Source organism: Lepidochelys kempii, chromosome 14 (genome assembly GCF_965140265.1).
Source record: "Lepidochelys kempii isolate rLepKem1 chromosome 14, rLepKem1.hap2, whole genome shotgun sequence".
NCBI lineage: Eukaryota > Metazoa > Chordata > Testudines > Cheloniidae > Lepidochelys > Lepidochelys kempii.
Window position 1 is genome coordinate 27,446,907 of NC_133269.1, and position 19,531 is coordinate 27,466,437.

Consider the following 19,531-nt stretch of genomic DNA (forward strand, 5'->3'; position numbering starts at 1 on the left):
CCACCTGCTGTCACATTCAAGGTCATTTTCTGGCACTAGATTACCTGAAATACTTTCTGATACCCAGTCACATTTTAACTTTTTCACCTCCCTCCCCACCCCCATGAACAATCGCAACCTACCCAAACACCACGCAGTGAGATGGCCCATAGCCACTTACAGAGCTACAATAACATGAGATGTAAACACAGTGGTTAGAGGTCTATAAAATCATGAGTAGTGCAGAGAAAGTGACTAAGGAAAAGCTATTTACTTGTTCCCATAACACAAGAATTAGGGGCCACCAAATGAAATTAATGGGCACCAGGTTTAAAACAAATAAAAGGAAGTTCTTCCTCACACAGCGCACAGTCAACCTGTGGAACTCCTTGCCTGAGGAGGTTGTGAAGGCTAGGACTATAACAGGGTTTAAAAGAGAACTGGATAAATTCATGGAAGTTAAGTCCATGAATGGCTATTAGCTAGGATGGGTAAGGAATGGTGTCCCTAGCCTCTGTTTGTCAGAGGGTGGAGATGGATGGCGGGAGACAGATCACTTGATCATTGCCTGTTAGGTTCACTCCCTCTGGGGCACCTGGCGTTGGCCGCTGTTGGCAGACAGGATACTGGGCTGGATGGACCTTTGCTCTGACCCAGTATGGCCGTTCTTATGTTCTTAGCCAAAGAATACACTTTGTGACTTGAAAGAAAACCACACCTATGTAGCTCAGCTCTGCCGGCATGGTACTATTTAAAAGGGAGCACGCATGAGGATTTATGGCATTTAGAAGACACCTTTAATACTTAACATCTGAGCGATTGTTGGGGCACTTTGGAGGCTCTTGTGGCTGCAAAACAATCAGCTGCTGGCTGCATTTGAGAAATGCTGTTCTGGAGTCTAAATGAACAAGGCCTTCCCTTAGCCACATGCTGGGGAAATGAGGTAAGACTCCTTCTCATGAGATCACTCCCTCTCAGCTGCAGAGAAAAGCTTGACAACGTAACCCTGAGTTTAAAAGGTTCAAAAGCAGATGGCACATACGGAGTTTAAACGAGACACACTTATTGCTTGAGGGCCCCACTGCCTGATTTTGAGATCTTGGCTTGTTCAAGTAGGTGTGAGTTGTATAAGTGTCACTTCTAGGAGTCTCATTTTGAGCCCCTTTCGAGTGCGGTCTCTTTTCCCATCTGTCAAGGTTTCTTCCCCACTTTGAACTCTAAGGTACAAATGTGGGGACCTGCATGAAAACCTCCTAAGCTTACTTTACCAGCTTAGGTTAAAACTTCCCCAAGGTACAAACTATTTGACCCTTGGACTTCCACTGCCACCACCAAACGTTTAACCGGCTTTCTGGGAAAGTGTTGTTTGGAAACGTCTTTCCCCCCAAAATCCTCCCCAAAACCTTGCACCCCACTTCCTGGGGAACGTTTGGTAAAAATCCTCACCAATTTGCATAGGTGACCACAGACCCAAGCCCTTGGATCTTAGAACAATGACAAAAGGATTCAGTTCTTGAAAAGAAACATTTTAATAGAAGAAACAGTAAAAAGAAAAGGATCACCTCTGTAAGATCAGGACGGTAAATACCTTACAGGGTAATTAGATTCAAAACATAGAGAATCCCTCTAGGCAAAACCTTAGGTTACAAAAAGACACACGGACAGGAATATTCATTCTATTCAGCTCAACATATTTTATCAGCCATTTAAAGAAATCATAAGCTAACGCATATCTAGCTAGATTACTTACTAAGTTCTAAGACTCCATTCCTGTTCTGTCCCTGGCAAAAGCCTCACCCAGACAGACACAGACCCCTTTGATGTTCTCCCTCTTTCCAGCTTTTGAAAGTATCTTGTCTCCTCATTGGTCATTTTGGTCAGGTGCCAGCGAGGTTATCCTAGCTTCTTAACCCTTTACAGGTGAAAGGATTTTTCCTCTGGCCAGGAGGGATTTTAAAGGTGTGTACCCTTCCCTTTATATTTATGACACCATCACATACATCTCAGGTTTGCTACAGATCCACCGTCTTCCCATGTAGCACCGTGAGCTGCTGACCCCTTTCTCGTCGTTCAGATACGCGCAGTCACCTCCTCCTCTTAAGTGAAACCTGCCATAGAGAAGCCAGGGAGCTGCAGTCAGGCAGAGGCTGGGCATTTCACACCAGTCCCAGCCAGGGGAGCCGTTCTCCACAGTGCAGGCCTGAGTGCGGAGCAGCTACTCTCCCAGCCCCTCAGGAGCAGAGCTCAGGACAGCAGGGGCTTTGCAGAACCGCTGACTGTTCCTGACCCTCTATGCTGAGCAGCCCACAGGGGTGCTGAAGAATGGACAGTCCCCAGCAGGACAGAGAGAATTTGTTAGACTGATTGTCAAAAGGGACCGGCCCTCTAACAAGAGGGGCAGACCATCACCAGAACCAGACGACTGAGCAGGAAAAGCGGGGGACAGGAAGGATCTCGCCTCCTTGAAACACATGGAGCAGAACCAAGATGACACTGAAAGAAGAAATTGCATTCAGGGGTTTCCTTCTCCGTTGATCTATAACTCTTGAGCTTTCCATTGGGCATGGGGGAAAAAGAGAGTGTTGAAGAAGTTCCTTTGTGAAAGCATGTGTTCCTTGTTTGTAACCCTCACGTAAGTCTCCCAGAGTTCATCTGGTGTGGAGGGTGGAGCTCTAGGGACAACATGCCTCTCGGGAGATTTGGGAGGGTTCAGCACTGGTTTTGGATCCTACAGCAGCTGATCTGCAGGGTCCCACATCCTAAGGAGCATACCAGACAGGGAGTCTGTACCCCAGGAGAATGCCACAGAGGCTCGAACTCAGGACAGTGTCTGGTAGCTCTTCAGACCCAGTGAGGCTGGAAGCAGGTGGGATCCAAAGGTTGGGTCCAATACAGCAGAATGGGGACTGTCCATTGGGGAGCCCTGACCCAGCGCCAAAAGAGCCTGATTTTTCAAAGTACTGAAGTAACCCAGACCAGAGAAGTGTGGGGGGTCTCCATCCCCCTCTAATGGCTGGCCTGCAAAAGAGCTTTATCAACCGGGGGGGAGTTTCAGTTAAAGAAGTGGATTCTTTCGCTGCTATGGCAGAGGCTCATGCTTCTACTGCTGAAGTCCCAGGGTTCAAGCAGCGCTGGTTTTGTGATCACACTTGGAGCCCACTGAAACCCATCGCGGGGTGTTGGGCAGCCATCACTACTGTACCCCGTTCCCATGGGAGCCCCAGGCGTCCAGCACCTGTGAACCGCAGGCTCCTTTAACATCGGTGCCTTGTTGCGGATTCAGAGGCCTCACCAGCCAAGTCACTCAAACCTGCCGGCTGCAATCCCCAGCGGGACCTGCACCTGCCATGCAGTGCTCGGCATGCTGCCCTCTCTAGCAGCCACTGTTAACCTGAGCTCCCTGCTGCCTCCTTTCCCCAGGGGGGGTCAGACACCCCAGGGACCTTGCTGAAGAGGGCTGGGGGAGAACAGCGAGTGTCCCAGCTGAAATCCCAGCACGCTGTGAGGGCATCTCTGGCTATGGCGGGCTCTGTCTCCGGCCCAGCACCGTGCTGCGGGGAGGAGCCGAGAGTTCAGGGACACGCCGGCTCCCATCGGTCTCCGATACACGCAGGACGCGAACGGACCAGGGTCGTGTCTGGTGGTTTCACTAGCACTGAATGGTGGATCTACCTGAGCTCAAACCGCTCAGACACCAGAATCCCCAAGCCCAGGGAATTAGTCCAGAGGGGTGAGAGAGACTCACAGGTGGTTGAATTTGGTGCCATTGGCCCATTTCCAGGGCTGACCCTGCTCCCTCCAGAGGCCGATCCAGTGGTCATAGACACCCTTATGGCGCAGCAGGAACGCCTTAAAGAAAGCTGAGGGACAGCAGGTATCATCCCCACCTCCCATGCTCCCCCCCACCGCCCCTCCAGGGCTCTGTGCTGCAGAGAATCCCAGTCACATATTGAAGGGTGCTCAGTTTATTTTCAGGGGGGATTTTCCCCTCCCTCTTGCAAAGCACAAGATCCCCCGGGCAGTCTTAACCCTCCCACCGCACACAGCAGCCCCACCCCAGTGCTCCCAGTCACCCACACCCCAAGTCCCCCTGAGCTGGGGGCAGCTGTTGGGTCTGAGCTCTCTGCAGAGACGTCTCTTCTCACAGAGCAGCCACCGCTCACCCCAGCAAGGCAGGAGGAGGGAGGGAGGCAAGCTGAAGTGGGAGGGGTCAATGTGAAAGGATCCCCTCCTCCCCCGCCTCCTCAGCTGGCTGCTCCTTTCCCATCCCCACAACAGGAGCACTGACTGGGTTCTCAGTCCCACTCCAGCAGCCAGCAGGCCAGGAGATGCTTGAGCCAGCCCTGCCCTAGACAGAAGCTGTCTCCCTATTTGGGGAGGGGGGCAGCGGAGAATGGGCAATCCCTGTGATCACACACAGACAGTAGGGCCCTGGGCCCAGCCAGGGCTGGCGTTCAGCGGCTGGAAGTTCATTCACTCCGGCCTCCCAGCACGGGAGGGCTCACAGCTGCTCCTCACCCCACGGGGCAGAGCCCAGGTCCTGCTGCAGCAGCCATCCCTGTGCCCAGATTAGTGTCTGGCAACTCGAGAGTCTCTCACCGTTTCCTGATCACTGTCGATCCCAGCCAAGTAGGCACCCGGGGCAGAGCAGCGGCTTCGGCTGTCGGTCCATCTCCCTTCCGTCTCTGAGAAATAGTAGCATTTCCCTCGGTATCCCATCCAGCCGTCCGGGCACGAGGGGCTCGCAGGGGGGCACAGATCAGCTGATGAAAGCTGAGAGGTCAGCGCTGAGAATGAGACAGTCACATGGAGGGTAAGAATTGCAACGAGAATTGGGCATTTGACTGGTACAAAAATTGGTCAACTGACCAGTCAAATCTGTCAAAGAGTGGTCAGATATTTTAAAATACCAATTTATCAGAATTGGTTACCTCCCGCCAGGAAGAAAAAAGAGCAAGACGTCATTGTCTCCAGTAGGTTTAGCTTTCGATAGATATGGATCTACCTAATTTTTTAAAAAATGTACTTCACTGAGTTATTTTAGCTCAGAAAAAAAAGGCAAAACAATGAAACCAAGTTCTGGAAAACACCAGTGAGGCTCCAAGACGCAATCCGAAAGGCAGGCTGCCTCCTACCCCCAGGGCTCTCGCTGGAGCATTTGACTGCGGCCAAACAGGCAGTCAATTGACCGGCTTGCCAAGCCCATTGGGACCCCCAGCTCGGGCTGGTCCACTGCAATCAGATGCAGGGGGACGGAGACGTTTGTCACTGTAAATTTGCCTGGCAAGAAGGATTCCAGGGACACTCCCAGCCTGCGAGGCACTGACACAGCTCAGAGCATTTCACCCCAGGCACAAGATCAACAGCTGGACGTTCAACCTAGCAACAAACAGCAGGTGAACAACTGAGAAGAATGTGGGAACTTTCACTCAGGGACATGAAAGCCACAAGGGGGCGCCAGAAACCACAGCCACGGGAAGTGACCTGTTGCACTGTGGGCCAGGAATGATGGAACTTAATTCACCTCCTACCTGCAGACTTTTCTCTCCCCAAACACAGCAGCAAGAAAGGCACTTTCTGGAAGCCCTCATGGCAGTGTAACCCTTTCAGAGCCATGAAAGAGCAGCAGTGGGGTCACCCATAAGTGACACCAAAGAGGATTTGAAAGGCCTGTCTAGTTGAGAGGAGTTGGACTCAAACCCCTCCAGATGTTTTCGAGCACGTCACTTTTGTTTGCACCACAGTAACTCGGTAGCTGGTTTTCAAGCCTTCCCATGTGGCTGGCGCTCAGCGAGGAACAGACACTCTAAGTTGGGAAGAGTTAGGAAACGTGGCAGCAGTGATCAGAAAGCGAGCATGTGTTCACCTCACTCACAAGGCATGTCTGACCCTGTAGATTTCACTGTCCAGTGCACGGTAGCCCACACCCCTGCCCTACTGAACTGAGCAGAGAAGTCAGTGACTAACAGTTGATGGCACAGGCTGTCTCCACCATCCATCTCCAGCTCAGATGCCACATGTTCTGCAGAGCTCCCTGCACCTGCAGGTGTGTAACCAACCCTAAGCTCACAGATTCCCACCTTACACAGTGAGAGCCAATGCTGCCCATTTCAACAGCCTGCCATTACAGCAGGGAGCTGGGATTCAGGGCCCATCTATATCAGAGCAATCTGCACGAGTATAATCACAGTGTTGCAGTGACATCCGGGCAAGCACCTCCTGGAGATGCGCTGGAGCAGTGCGGCTCGCTCTGGTAACTTCCTGCAGCGAACTGCACCAAGGCAAGCTCCTTTGTGCACCAGTGCAGTGCGTCTGCTTTAGCAGTTTGCACCAATTCAACTGCACGGATGTCATGACATCGGCACAGAGGATTCCTAATGCAGACAGACCTGGATTCAATCCCCTCTGCCAGCTGCTAAACCCTCCTGGGGCCCAGTGATCAGATCCCAGGGCAGTAGAGAAATCCCATCCCCGACAGTCTCCAGCACGCCCTGCGCCAGACGACGGGGGGATACAGCAGGGTTCATGTTCACCGCAAACAGACGCCCTCTGCATGAGCACACGCTGTCTGTGCAGCCCGGGGGTGTGAATGGTGCTAAGGGACCCTTCCTGGCCAAGCTCAGAGATTGGGGGGTTTCCACACTGCGCTGGTGGAGGGGTCTAGACTGAGTTCTACGGCTCATTTCAGTAACATGGCAGCACCTGCCGCCCGGCCACAGGCGTGACCTGAAGATCCAGGAAGGCCAAGCTTGTAACCTCAGAGTAACACAGGGAAGGCAAAGGGCTCAGGGTTGCACTGCATCCTGTCCCACTGGACACCCTGGTCAGGGACTGCTTCATGGCGCGTGGCAAAGGTGACTTGGGTCCAAAGTGCTCAGAGATGGGCTGGGGGGGCTAATGTCAGTCAGATCGTCCTGACACAGAGAGTGCCCAGGTGCAGGGGTCTGGGAGGAAGATCCCCCAGGAATCCTCTGCCCCAGGGGCAGAAGCCGGACAGGCCGGGAGGAGAGAGTGAGTGTGGCAGGTCACGGGGGAATGGGATGCGCGGAGATCGTAGATGGAGGGGAAGGGAGCGGGGCGGAAGCTGGGAACTCACCTGCCAGAGCAATGATGGCAGCAATCAACGCAGACCATACAACTATCACTGCAACCACAACTCTACAGGTTGGACTTTTCTTGCAGTTCCAAGGAAGGTCTGAAACAGAAAGACCCGTCAGGCAGGGCTGGGAGGACACTTCTCACTGACAACACCGGGGCTGGAGCTGCCCTGCAACATGCACCGTTCTTGTCTAGTTTTTGTAAAGCTCTCCAACACCACTTTCTACAAACCATTACCCTCTGATCCCACTGAGGGTTTCCAAAAGTTAGTGCCTGTCTCACCCACCGCAACCTGCAAGGTCTCATGCCAGCAAAAGGAAGCTGCTCCCAGATCTGGAGCTTCATTCGCATGTCCTGAGGGCTGTCCTGCACCATGGTCACCACGGGCAGGTAGGTCATCAACCTCCATCTCTGTCCCAGCTGCAGGATGGCCTCTGGTTCCTGCTCCCTCAGGCACCTGGAGATACTGAAAAAGGGGTGGGGTTGGCAGAGCAGGAGAACACCCCATGAGGTTAAGAAATGGCAGTGAGAGCCTTTTCCCTCCCTGGGAGATTATGGTGTCCCTCTGTGGGGACTCCCTTCCTGGCAGATGCTAGTGAGCTATTGAAAGAGCTCAGCCTGTTTAGATTATAAAAAAGATTGGGTGGTGACATCATAGAAGTGTTGAAGTGACTTCATGGAGAGAAAATATTGGGTATTAAAGGGCTCATTAATCTAGCAGAGAAAAGCATAACAAGACCCAGTGGCTGGAAACTCAAAAGAGACCAATTCGTATTAGAAAGAGGGCACACATATTCAACAGTGAGGATGAATCACCAAAGGAAGAAACTAGAAAGGGAAGTGGTGGGAATTCCCCACCTCTTGATGTCTTCTAATGAAGACTAGATGCCTTTCTGGAATGTGTGTAGTCAAAAATTAGCTCCTATGCTCTACAGAAAGCATGTGATATGCAGGGGGTCAGATGACACGCTCTAATGGTCTCTTCTGTCCATAAAGTCTGCTAATTGATGAAAAATGAGCGTAGCATGGGGAGAAGCCTCTGATGTTTTACTGTGTTCGGCTTGAGCCCACAATGAACGCTCATTGAGAGGGGTGATCCAGGGGAAGCAGCTCAAACATCCAATGTGGCTGGACAGGGGCAGGACATCAGCACTGCAGGGGAGGGGTGGGTGTGGCAGTGACATCACAAGGGCCTTTGGCAGGACCTCAGCCTATTGGACAAAGGTGGTAGGGAGGCGATGACCTCACAGAGAGATCTTGACATCAGCCAGGCAGGACAGGGGTGCAGGACAGGGGCCACCTCGGAGATCCCTGTGGCTTTGCTTCAGCACGTCTCCTTCTCGAGGTCTCTCCTAGAGGACTGAGAGAGCATTCACTTTCACATTCGTGAGCGCAAGGAGGACCCTCTTCGGAGTTTTCTCCTTTTCTTTTAGTGGTTTTGCTCGAAAACAGACGTCCCTGTATAGAAGGTAAGAGCCTCGGAGAGGTTTGGAACCTGTTCAGTCTGATCCATCAGGTGTCGGCTCTTTTTTAGGAATGGAAAACACTAGATTGCGGGGGCAGCATTTTATTTCCGACCTAAGACTTTGTCCCTTAGAATTACTGGGGACATTGGGGTTTCTCCTTTTTGTTTTCCCTTTTCCTGTCTCTCCCTCCTTTCTCGTCTTCTCTTGCATCTTTGTCCTTTTCCCCTGCTTTCCTTTCACCACCAGGACCTGTCTGTGCGTGTGGAGTTGGGGACGGAGGGGGGGAGGGGGGGTTGCACTCCAACTCTCATTGCGGGAGGCCCTCCCAAAGACATGTGGCTGGAATAGTGCTCTAAGAGTGACTCCCTCCGGTGGTGACCCGGGACATCTGGTGAGAACTCTCAGCTTTCTGCTTCTCAGAGTCTCAATGCTGATTGGGGGAGTTTGGGGCTATTGTGAGGGAGGAGGCTCAGGTCCTTGTGACCCTCTTTTAAGACCAAGGAAATAGGGCATAACCAAACATGTATTTGATTGCTCTTGCCGCTTTTCTCCATTCATTGTCTTGGAGTAATTCACGATTCTCTCTCTAATGGGCTAGTTCTTCTAAAATACTTACTAAAGAATTAGGTTTTAATAAAGCCAAATGCAACCCCATACCTCCAGTAACAAAGGAGTCAGGCGGCACCCTACAGAATTGGGGACAATCCGCTGGAAAGCAGTGACCCTGAAAAGGATTTTGGGGTCATAGTGGACAAGCTGTTCAACATGAGCTGTCAATGTGAAACTGTGTTAAAAAAGGTTAAAGCCATTCTTGGCTGGATAGAGTAGTGAGGATGGAAAGGGAAGTGAAAGAGCATTGGTGAGACTGATGTTGGAATGTTGAATCCAGTTCTTGTTTCCACATTTTGAATATTATGTTAAAACAATTGGAGAGGGTGCAGAAAAGATTCATAACTGAGTGATGGGGATGATGCCCTATTATGAGACATTGAAAAAGCTCAATCTGCTTAGTATATACAAGAGAAGAATGAGAAGTGAGTTGCTTGACTTCATGGAGAGAAAATGTTGAGTATAAAAGGGCTCTTTTATGTCTCAGAGAAAGGCATGACAAAACCCCATGGATGGAAGCAGAAATCAGAAAAAGGATAATGACAATAAGACCCAGATTTGTAAGAGGGTGGTGTTAGGGGGCTTATTCCTTCACCCACTTACTTCCCTGGTCCTTCTCACATGAACAGAGAGCAACAATACCCGAAGTCCAAAGGTGCAAACAATTCGATGTTTATTGGGGTGAACTTCCAGCAAGCATGATTCCAGTTTCCTTCCTTAGTATCCTCCTTCCCAGCTCTGACACCACAGAGCCTTACACCTATGTCCCTGTTCCGATTCCTGCCCTTAGCCAAGCATGATTCCAACTTCCTTACTCCCATTCCCTGTTCCCATTTCCCCCTTTAGCAAAACATGATTCCAATTTTCTTACCCCCATTCCCTGTTCCCATCTCCCCCTTTAGCAAAACATGATTCCAATTTTCTTACCCCCATTCCCTGTTCCCATCTCACACACCCACATGCCCACCCCCACCCACACCCCCACCCCCCATTGACTACAGATTATATAGTAAAACTTGAGTTCTGCTTAGCTATACCTTAACCAATCATTTTCCTGAAATTTAACTAACCAATCCTAACATATTGTAACATGATTATGTAACCAATTATATCCCACCACCTCAATTAGTTTACACCTAGCAAAATTAATTATACAGCAGACAGGAACAATCACAGAACCAGACAGAGATTATACAGACAAACAACAGCAAAGTGGGAACTATAATGACAAAACAATACAGAAGTGAGGATTTCACATCCCAGCTATTGATAAGTGAGTTCTTGCCAGACAGGATGCTATCAAACTAAGTTTCCTTTTACATTTTCTAGGCACTTCCCTTTCTCTGGAGGTGATAGGAATACAGTCCTGTCCTGATAGTGCCTAACAGCCCAATAGCACCTTATTTCAATGTGACTAGTTTGGAATGTGAGGATGTGACCGTTCGCTTCCCAGCTTATGGCTGCCTCTGCTGCTTAGCCAAAGGCCTTAGCCTAAGAACAGGGCCTCAGACTGTCACAGTAAGAGAAGGCCCTTACACCAGCAGACAGTGATTTTGATTCTTTCTTTTATACCTCTATCACTAGCCAAGTGATAAGAATACACCTAAATTCTTAGAGTATAGGCCTTTACAGACAGGCCTGAATATCTGTATCCTAACAGGTGGTTTGTCATTGGCACAAAGTACCAAGAGAAATGATGGCTTCTCCATCTCTTGATCTCTTCGAATAAAGACTAGATGCCTTTCTGGAAAATGTTTGAGTAAAAGAAAAGCCCAGCTCTTCTGACATACAGGAGGCCTTAGGATACGCAGGGGATCAGATTAAATGCTCGAATGGTTCCTTCTGGCCATAAAGTCAACTAACTTGTGAAAACCTAATTGCGGCCTGGGGAAGAACTTCTGTGTTCTACTATGTAGTCGGTGTCACCCCACAAGGAAGTGACATTGAGTGGGGTGATCCAGGGGAAGCGGCTGAAACATCCAATGTAGCTGGACAGGGGCAGGACATCAGCACTGCAGGGGAGTGGTGGGTGTGGCAGTGACATCACAAGAGCCTTTGGCAGGACCTCAGCCTATTGGACAAAGGTGGTGGGGAGGCGATGACCTCACAGAGAGAACTTGACATCAGCCAGGCAGGACAGGGGTGCAGGACAGGGGCAAGCTCGGAGATCCCTGTGGCTTTGCTTCAGCACGTCTCCTTCTCGAGGTCTCTCCTGGAGGACTGAGAGAGCATTCACTTGCACGTACGTGAGCGCAAGGAGGACCCTCTTTGGAGTTTTCTCCTTTTCTTTTAGTGGATTTGCTCGAAAACAGACGTCCCTGTATAGAAGGTAAGAGCCTCGGAGAGGTTTGGAACCTGTTCAGTCTGATCCATCAGGTGCTGGCTGATTTTTAGGAAAGGAAAACATTAGATTGTGGGGGCAGTATTTTATTTCCGACCTAGGATTTTGTCCCTTAGAATTACTGGGGACATTGGGGTTTCTCCTTTTTGTTTTCCCTTTTCCTCTGTCCCTCCTACCTTTCTCTTCTTGCTTCCTTTGTCCTTTTCCTCTGCTCTCCTCCCACCACCAGGAGCTCTGTGTGTGGAGCGGGGTCCGGGGGGGTTGTGGGAGGCCCTCACAGAGAGGTGAGACTGGACTAGTGCTCCGAGAGTGATCCCCTCGGTGGTGACCGGGGCCATTCTTTGGGCTATTTAATGAGAACCCTTAGCCTCCCACCCCTCAAAGTCTCAACCTTGATTGGCTGAGGAGGGGGCTATTGACAGGGAGGAAACTCTGGTCTTTGTTGTTCTCTTTTATGACCAAGCAAATAAGTCACAATCAGTTATACGTTTGACCAATGTGGATGCTGCTCTCCATTCATTGTCTCGGAGCAGTTCATGATCCTCTCGAACATTCCAGTTCTTCTGAAATAATTGCTGAATAATTACTATGAACAATTGTTGGTCTGTAGCTCATTTGAGAGTAATTCTGCTACTGACTGGCTGCATCAGCTAAGACAAGTCCCTGCTCCTTTCTCAGCCTTCGTTTCTCCTTCTGTCAAGAATGAATAACAATCCTCTCCCACCTACCTCACCATGGGTGGATGCTGGGGATCCACTGAACAGTGTCACTCAGAGCAGTGCAGACTAGGGGGTGTCCTATCACACTGAGCCATATCAGATTATAACCTAATATTCAATTTGATTTGTATTTTATTGTTTTGAAATTGTGAAAAGCAGCAACTACTTAGCTCAGACTGAAGCATCTCATCCAATTTTCTCGAGCATAGTGTCTCCCCTTTGTGTATGACGAGACAGTTGAATGCACTGTGACGGACAGGAGATGCTCTTGTTTTGCAAACAGATATTTTTGCAAAGAATTTTCACCCTACTTGTTATGATTTCAAGAAACAAAGTGGTTTCGTTTGAATGGATTTTCTGACAGAAAAAGGTTTCCATGAAAATGTTCACACCTTATTTCCTGGGCCTTATCCCTGCCTCTGGGGGGTTGTTGTCTGTTAGTTAGAACAGGAATCAGGACAGTTGTCTTCTCTTTCTGGCTCCGTCACCGCTTCGCTGTGTGACACCTTGGGTAGGTCCAATGGGAACAGGGTCAATTCTCTAACTCCAGGCAGCAGGAAGCCTGGGTGAGATAAGGGATGTTAAGGCCATCTGCGAAGGAGAAAGGGATGTTTCCAGGTGTTGAATGTCAAGAACTCTAAACTTTGCTAAAATGGATAGTCTCGAGAAACAAGAACTAGTTGGGGCCAAACTTTAACCATTGTCTTTTATAAAGCCCATTCAGGAATGTGAGTCCCAGAGAGCCATAGAGAGGGGGAGCAACTTGCCCAAAGTCCCACAGATCAAGAGGCAGCAGTGGAAGCAGGAGTGACACTCTCTCTCAAAGGCAGGGGGACCAGCCATTAGGGCCTGGTTGCAATTGCCAGCTGTGGGAGGGAGTGTGCGGCAGTGGTCAGTGAAGGGGTCCATCCATGGCTCTGACACTCGGTGTGACCCTGTGGTCGCAGCTGAGGCCCGTTTGCCGTCAGTAGGGTTGGGGTCCCATGGCTACAGCCCAGTGGGTTTGGGAGGCTCCAGGAAGGTGAGTAAAGTGCTGGGATGTCAGGATCCCGGAGGCGCTGTCACCTCCGCCCTAGGGCCGTGTTCTGCACCCCCTGCTGCTGGCTGAGTTTCTCCGTCCCTTGGCAATCAGACAGACTCTTGTTTTCACAGCCAGTCGATCGCCCTCGTGTCATCACCCTGCCTGCTGGCTGGGCAGGGTAACTCCTGAGGTCACCACCCTCTCCAGCCTGCCTTGGGCTTGGAGAGTGAGGAGGAGGGTGACGGACGTCTGCTGACCCTGAACATCCGCCATCCATTGTACCATCACTGAGAGCACGTGAGTGGCATTCGGGTTCCTCGGTGTGTTCCCCTCTCTGTCTGGGGGAGAGACTATCTCCAAAGGGGGATTTCATTTGCAAACAGCCCCCAAGAGCCCCTCACTCTTAGGCCAGGCAGGGGCTTCTCCAGAGCCGTCTCCAGTGTGTTTGGAAAGGTTCCAGCAATGGGGCTTCCCAGCCCTTCCCTTCCCCTCCCAGCCCTTCCCTCCCAACCCTTCCCCAGGCTGAGAGTCTCTGAGGTGAACCAGACCCTGTGAGCTGCTGAGCCTGGAAATCAATGGGGAACGAGGAGGGCTCTGTGCTTCCTGTGCCGAGGGCCTTTGTGACTTTGATGTGAGGAATGATTTCCCAGGAGAAGTCCGGACTCCTGGCTTCTGTTCCTTCTCTAGCCTGGGCGGGAGAGTGGCCTGGGACGACAGGAGGGGACTGCTTCTCCAGAGTAACCGATGGTCTTTGGGACTGACCTCATTGCTGGAAAAGGATGAGACTTCCTGGCTATTGCAGCAGGGATTACGAGGGGGAACGTTGGGAGCGGATCATGCAATGAACTCCTGCCCGTGTGTGTAGATGGCATTCCCTGCACTCCTGTGGGGGCAGAGGTGGCGGCTGTGGCTGGAGCAGGGAGGAGGAGGGACGGAAAAGGCCCAGGAGTGAAAGGCTGCCTTGAGCCCAGTCTCACCCCTGCTCCCCGCTCGGTTCCAGGATGGCCAGGCTCCTGCGGATGTTGCGGAGGAAGGCTCTGCAGGTGGCCCCAGAGCCTGAGGGAAGCAGCTGCCGTCTTCCCAAGGGGCAGAGCAACCCCTGCATCCCTGCTGGCGGGGAAGCAGGTCCCGTCCAGGCCAGACGGCGGAAGTGCCCGGCCTTCTGGAAAAGGACCCCGGCTCCCGGCGCAGGCGCCGAGCTGGGAGAGGCCCCGACTAGGCCCCAATGGAGCTGGCCCAGGCTGCGGTTTCGCAGACAGGACCCATCCCAGGAGGGGCGCCGGGCAGGGTGGCTCTGGGGCTTGTTGTGTGGGCAGCAGCGGCCCCAGGAGCCCAGACCTCGTTCCCATCAGGAGGCATCGCCCTGCCCGGTCTCTGAGGACCTTCCAGCCCCTGCAGGCCAGGAGGGGGAAGGTCCCTGTCCCAGCACGGGCAGCTCAGCCTGGGACAGCGGCAGCACCTGGGCATCTGGCAGCAGCCAGGCCGATGGAGGCCACTGCTTTGTTCCAGGTGAGGAGCCGGGCTGGGCTCCGGGAGGGCTGAGGACGGGATGTGAACACCCTGGGCCCAGATGCTCTCCCAGGGATACGGGGGGGGGGGGGGTCCCAGCCCAGGTGTCTGGCCTGAGCCCCGCGAACCCCACGGACAGCAGCAGCCATCACACAGCTGCCCCTTCCGCACGGGGACCTGGGGGTGGGGGCGTGAAGAGCTGCTGCCACTTTGGTCCTTGCTGCTCCAGGGCCGGGGGAATCGGCACCTCCCCTGGAGTCCTGGCCAGTGGAGGGGGGGTTCTTCTCTGGGCTTCTGCAGCTGTTGGGGGCTGAAGGCATCCCTGAGAGGGAGGTTTGGGGCCCCATCTGCCCTGGGTGCCTGAGGTGGGAAGGGGGGTCTTGAATCCTGCTCTGCCCACCACGCCCCTGTCCTTCCCTCCCTGGTGCAGGGACCCCCCTGGATTCGGAGCAGGAGGAAGGGGTGGACGTGGCCCAAGATGAAGCTGCTCTCAAGGTCATCCGAGAGCAGCTCCAGTGCAGAGATAAGGTACAAATGTTCCCCACTGGGCTGGAACCAAGATTGCCCTGTCCCTTCCCAGCATCCCCACCCCCTGCCGAGGGTCTTGTGCCTCCTGATCCACCACCCCCAATGGGACCCTTTTACATCCATGATGTGGGACCCCCAAGATGGGGGTGTCCCACAACAGCCAAAGTCATCTCCCCCCACAGGCACTGTCCCAGTTCCTGATCCTGCTTGTGTAGGAGTGGGGGGGGATTTGGACAATAGGTGGGTCCCCACAATCCCCCATTGAGGCCTGAGCCCTGGAGCTGGTGTGGGTGGGGCAGGAAGGTCCCTCATTAACAGGTTGTCTCTCGCTATACCCCACTCCCGGTGGGTACAGGATGAGGGGCAGCAGCTCCTGTTCCTTCAGGCCATCTACCCCGCATGTCTGGCTGCACGGGAGAGAGGGGAGGACACGCTGGAGCCGCGCTGCTGCAAGGCGGCTGTGGTGAAGAGGATCGTGGTGAGTGAGACACGCCATACGGCAGCTGGAGGGAGGGGGAGAATTGTGGGGCTGGGGGACAGCTGAGAGTGGGGGACAAGGAATCTCATGGTCCCAGCTCAGTCGTCGGGATGGGGCTGAATGGGGGCAGTTTTGACAGGGAGGAGGAGAGAAGGGGATTGGGAGTGAGCTGGGCAGGAATCCGAGAAGGGGGACAAGTCGGATGGGCAGGAAGGAATTGGAGGAGCGGGAGGTGGTGGGGGATCCTGCTGGCCATGTGGGGCACTGGCTGTGTCATCTCCTCACTGGGAGGCATCAGTCGGGCCTGAATCTCACACGCTCCTTTGTCTCTTTCACGTCTCACAGGAGCTCATCGAGGAGCTTCCCGATGACTCGTCACCCAGCGCCGTCCTCGCCCACTCCCTGGCTGCAGTGGGCTACCTCTGGTACTGAGACAGCCCCACCCCCCCACCCTGCCGGCTCCCCTCACCCCAGTGCTGCTCAGGCCCAAGGCTGGGAGTCACCATCACTGTCCCTCCTAAGTCACCTCCCAAGAGTGGCGCCTCTGGCAGAGATGGTGGGGTGGGGAGGGTCACTCTCTCCTGGCAGGGCTCTTCTTTTCACTCCCATAACATGACAGGGGCCTTGGGGAGGGGCTCATTCCCGGGCTCCGATACAGGAGGGGCAGCAGGCTCCAGGGAACAGCAGCTATTCCTGTCCTGCCACTGTCTGTCTGGGACACCTTGGCCTTGTCATTCCCTAGCGAAGTGCCTCAGTTTCCATTCTCGCCAGACTGTGCCTCTATCCCTGTGGCTTGGTGTCTGTGTTGGCGACAGTCCCACCCAGTACTGCACAGTCTAATAGCAGCTCCTCTCTCTTGCCAGCACCATGAAACCTGCCCTGGAGCCAGCCCTAGAGACCCACCTCTTGCGAGCTGCCCTTCACTCCGTCTTCACCCTGGGCACGGAGAAGGACACCACCAGCATCCAGGTACCTCCTCCTCCATCTTCCTCCTCTTCCAGAGTAGTCCTTGGTCCCTACTCCCTTGATTCGCTGGAGCTCCAGATTTAGGGGTGGGGTAGTGGAGATGGAACAAGCTGCAGGCTTGGATCCTTCCCTCCAGCAGGGAAGAGATTACCCCTCCCTGGGGGATTTTTCTTTCTTTCTTTCTTTCTTTCTTTCTTTCTTTCTTTCTTTCTTTCTTTCTTTCTTTCTTTCTTTCTTTCTTTCTTTCTTTCTTTCTTTCTTTCTTTCTTTCTTTCTTTCTTTCTTTCTTTCTTTCTTTCTTTCCTAAGCCGTGTTTGGCCCAGAAGCCCAGGTTCCATCCATAGCAACTTGGCTGTTTCCTACTCTTCTGCCTACAAGGCCCTCTGCAGAGACCTGCTAAGCTCATGGATTAAAGCTCCAGGGGTCATCAATTCTTGCAAATTGCCTGCAGTGGGATGTGAAGGAGAGAGGCCAGGAGATGTGTTTGGGAGTCTCCCCAGTGCTTCCCAGAGACCCCTCTTCCCATCCTGTGGCAGGTGTAGGCCCAGGTTCCCTAACTCTGACCCATGCTTTGCAGACTCTGCAGAAAGTCATCGCAGAGGTCCTGGATGCCATGCTGGGGAACCTGCTGGCAGAGTCCCCAGACACAGACAGGCTCCACTTCATCTTGGAGGTGAGCCCCATTTCACCGTAACTCTTTGGGGGACTGGTAAGGAGAAACTGGAAGATCCATTTTCTACTCTGTCCTCCTAGCTGGGTCCCCAGTGGGCCGTCCTTGGTTGGTGGGTCAGTGCAATGTAGTGTCAGGTCCTTCCTTCTTGAGGAACAGAGGAAGGAGCTGGGACTCCAAGCCAGAGCTCTGCCTGGTTCTGCTGAGCACTAAGCACAGGGCTCCTGGCTGTCTTGGGGAGAGAGAGTCTGAAAATCCACCCTTCCCCCTCCCCTCCAACACACAGAGCCCATGAGATTAGGGAGCTACTTCTCAGAGAAGAGGCACATGCTCCTTCCTAGAGAAACAGGAGGGCCCCAGGGAATCAGCCCTTCCCTCTGATCTGCTCTGAAATTCCTGGGGGGATTGTGCTCTCAGTCACTCCCTACTTCCCCCCAAGGATTTGCATAGCAGGGAAGGGCCGAGGGTTCAGTCTTCTTTCTGGTGAACTGTTCAGGAATCAGGAATTCTGGGAGGATGGGACCAGCCCCTAGATTGTCCCAATCTAGAGAGATGCGGAGAAGTTGTGACCTGAAGGGTACAAGCTGCATCCTGGGGGAAAGAATCCCCTTCTAAAGCTCTGCCATCAAGGACTCAGCTATTTCCCCCTGCGCAGAATGTCTCAGGCCCCTGGGGCTGGAGGCGTGGGGGGCTCATTTGTAAAGCAGGAGCAGCTGGCCACTGAGTCTGACCTGCCTCCTTTCCCCACAGCATGTCAACCTCTGGGTCGTGTCCAGGGTGTCGCAGGAGCGAGCCAGGGCCATCAGGAGCAGCACAGCCCTGCTGAGATACACAGTCACTCTCCCTGAGTTTGACGTAAGTGAGCTCCGAGCCCAGCTTGCTGGCTCCAGGCGGAGGCGGGCTGGCTCCAGCGGGCTGCAGGATCTGCTGCTGCTGCCGGGGCTGTGGCTTAGGAGGGTTCTTCATGGGGAGGCAGAGTCAGAGCAGGACTGAGCTAGCTTGAGTCAAGTTCTTCTTGTCCTGGTTCAGTGTTGACCCTGGGCCTTTAAGGGGACCATGCTCCAGCCCCTGCTTGGCATCCCGGGCTCCCTTGGCAGCAGAGCAAATGAAGGTTCGATCTCAAGCTCCTCTCCCCCAGCATCTCCTGTAGAGGGGCTAAGGGGAAGGAGCCCTCTGGCCCAGGGCAGACAGGGAGCTGAGAGGAAAATGCTGATGGAGTCCCCTCTGCTCTCTCTTCCATTAGATCTCAGCCGAGTTCCCTCAGATGGGTCGCCATGTGGCCCAGCTGGCTCTATTTGTCAGCGATCCAGACAAGGACATCAGCCGGCAGGCCAGGGAGGGGACTTACCGGCTCTACCAACTGCTGCTCCAACAGAAGGGTAAGGAACCCAGCTGGGACACGGAACCCAATAGGGGACTGAGAGTGACCATATGTTGATAATGGGACCCTAGACCATTTCTCTCAGACTGACCCCAGCCGGAGGACAAGTCTCTCTCTGCCTCTGTTCTTCTCCATTCCACTGTGCAGCCACCAATGGGATTGGAAGGACACAGAAACTGCAACCAGAATGAGGAGAAAAGTCGCTCTCTCTCTCTCTCTCTCTTCCAGGTCTGACCATACATGACGTGGAGGATCTCTGGTGCTATGACTGGCACCAGGACAGAAGGCTCTTAGGCTACAAGAATACAGCCAGAGTGGGGGAGGTAAGGGCACTGTGCCAGGGCATGACACAGCTCAGGGAGTGTAGCTGGCTGGGTTCCCTGCAGTGGAGGCCTCCTGAAGACAGGAAAAGAGCCTGCTCCTTATTTCCAGCTCACAGTTCCTCATCCAGCAACCAGTGGGACACGCTGGTGCCAAAGGTCCCACACTGGGACTGGGCCAGGAGTCTCCTTGTTCTTGTCAGGCTGCAGGTTGGATTCCCCTTGAAGAAACCAAGGAGCTGCAGAGGCCATTCCCAGCGAGGAGAGAAATCACTAAGCTGCGGGGAAGAGACCTTTGGTCTGTCAGCTCCAACCCCCTCCTCCCCTCAACAACACACGCACACTCCTCTAGCCGCTGAGGTGCAGGAGATCTCTCTGCTGGAAGCAAGACAGAGTCCCCTGTCGTCTCTGTGCCCTGCACCGCAGAGTGGGCCTGCTCACACACA

General features: G+C 53.2%; 1 long non-coding RNA gene across 1 annotated transcript; it reads left to right on the top strand.

The window, feature by feature from the left end:
- The first annotated feature begins 14,672 nt into the window (after positions 1–14,672).
- On the top strand, positions 14,673–15,743 carry LOC140898362 (uncharacterized). Its single transcript, XR_012154970.1, has 3 exons — positions 14,673–14,742; positions 15,173–15,270; positions 15,626–15,743. It is a non-coding gene; the product is annotated as an uncharacterized lncRNA (long non-coding RNA).
- The last annotated feature ends 3,788 nt before the right edge of the window (positions 15,744–19,531 follow it).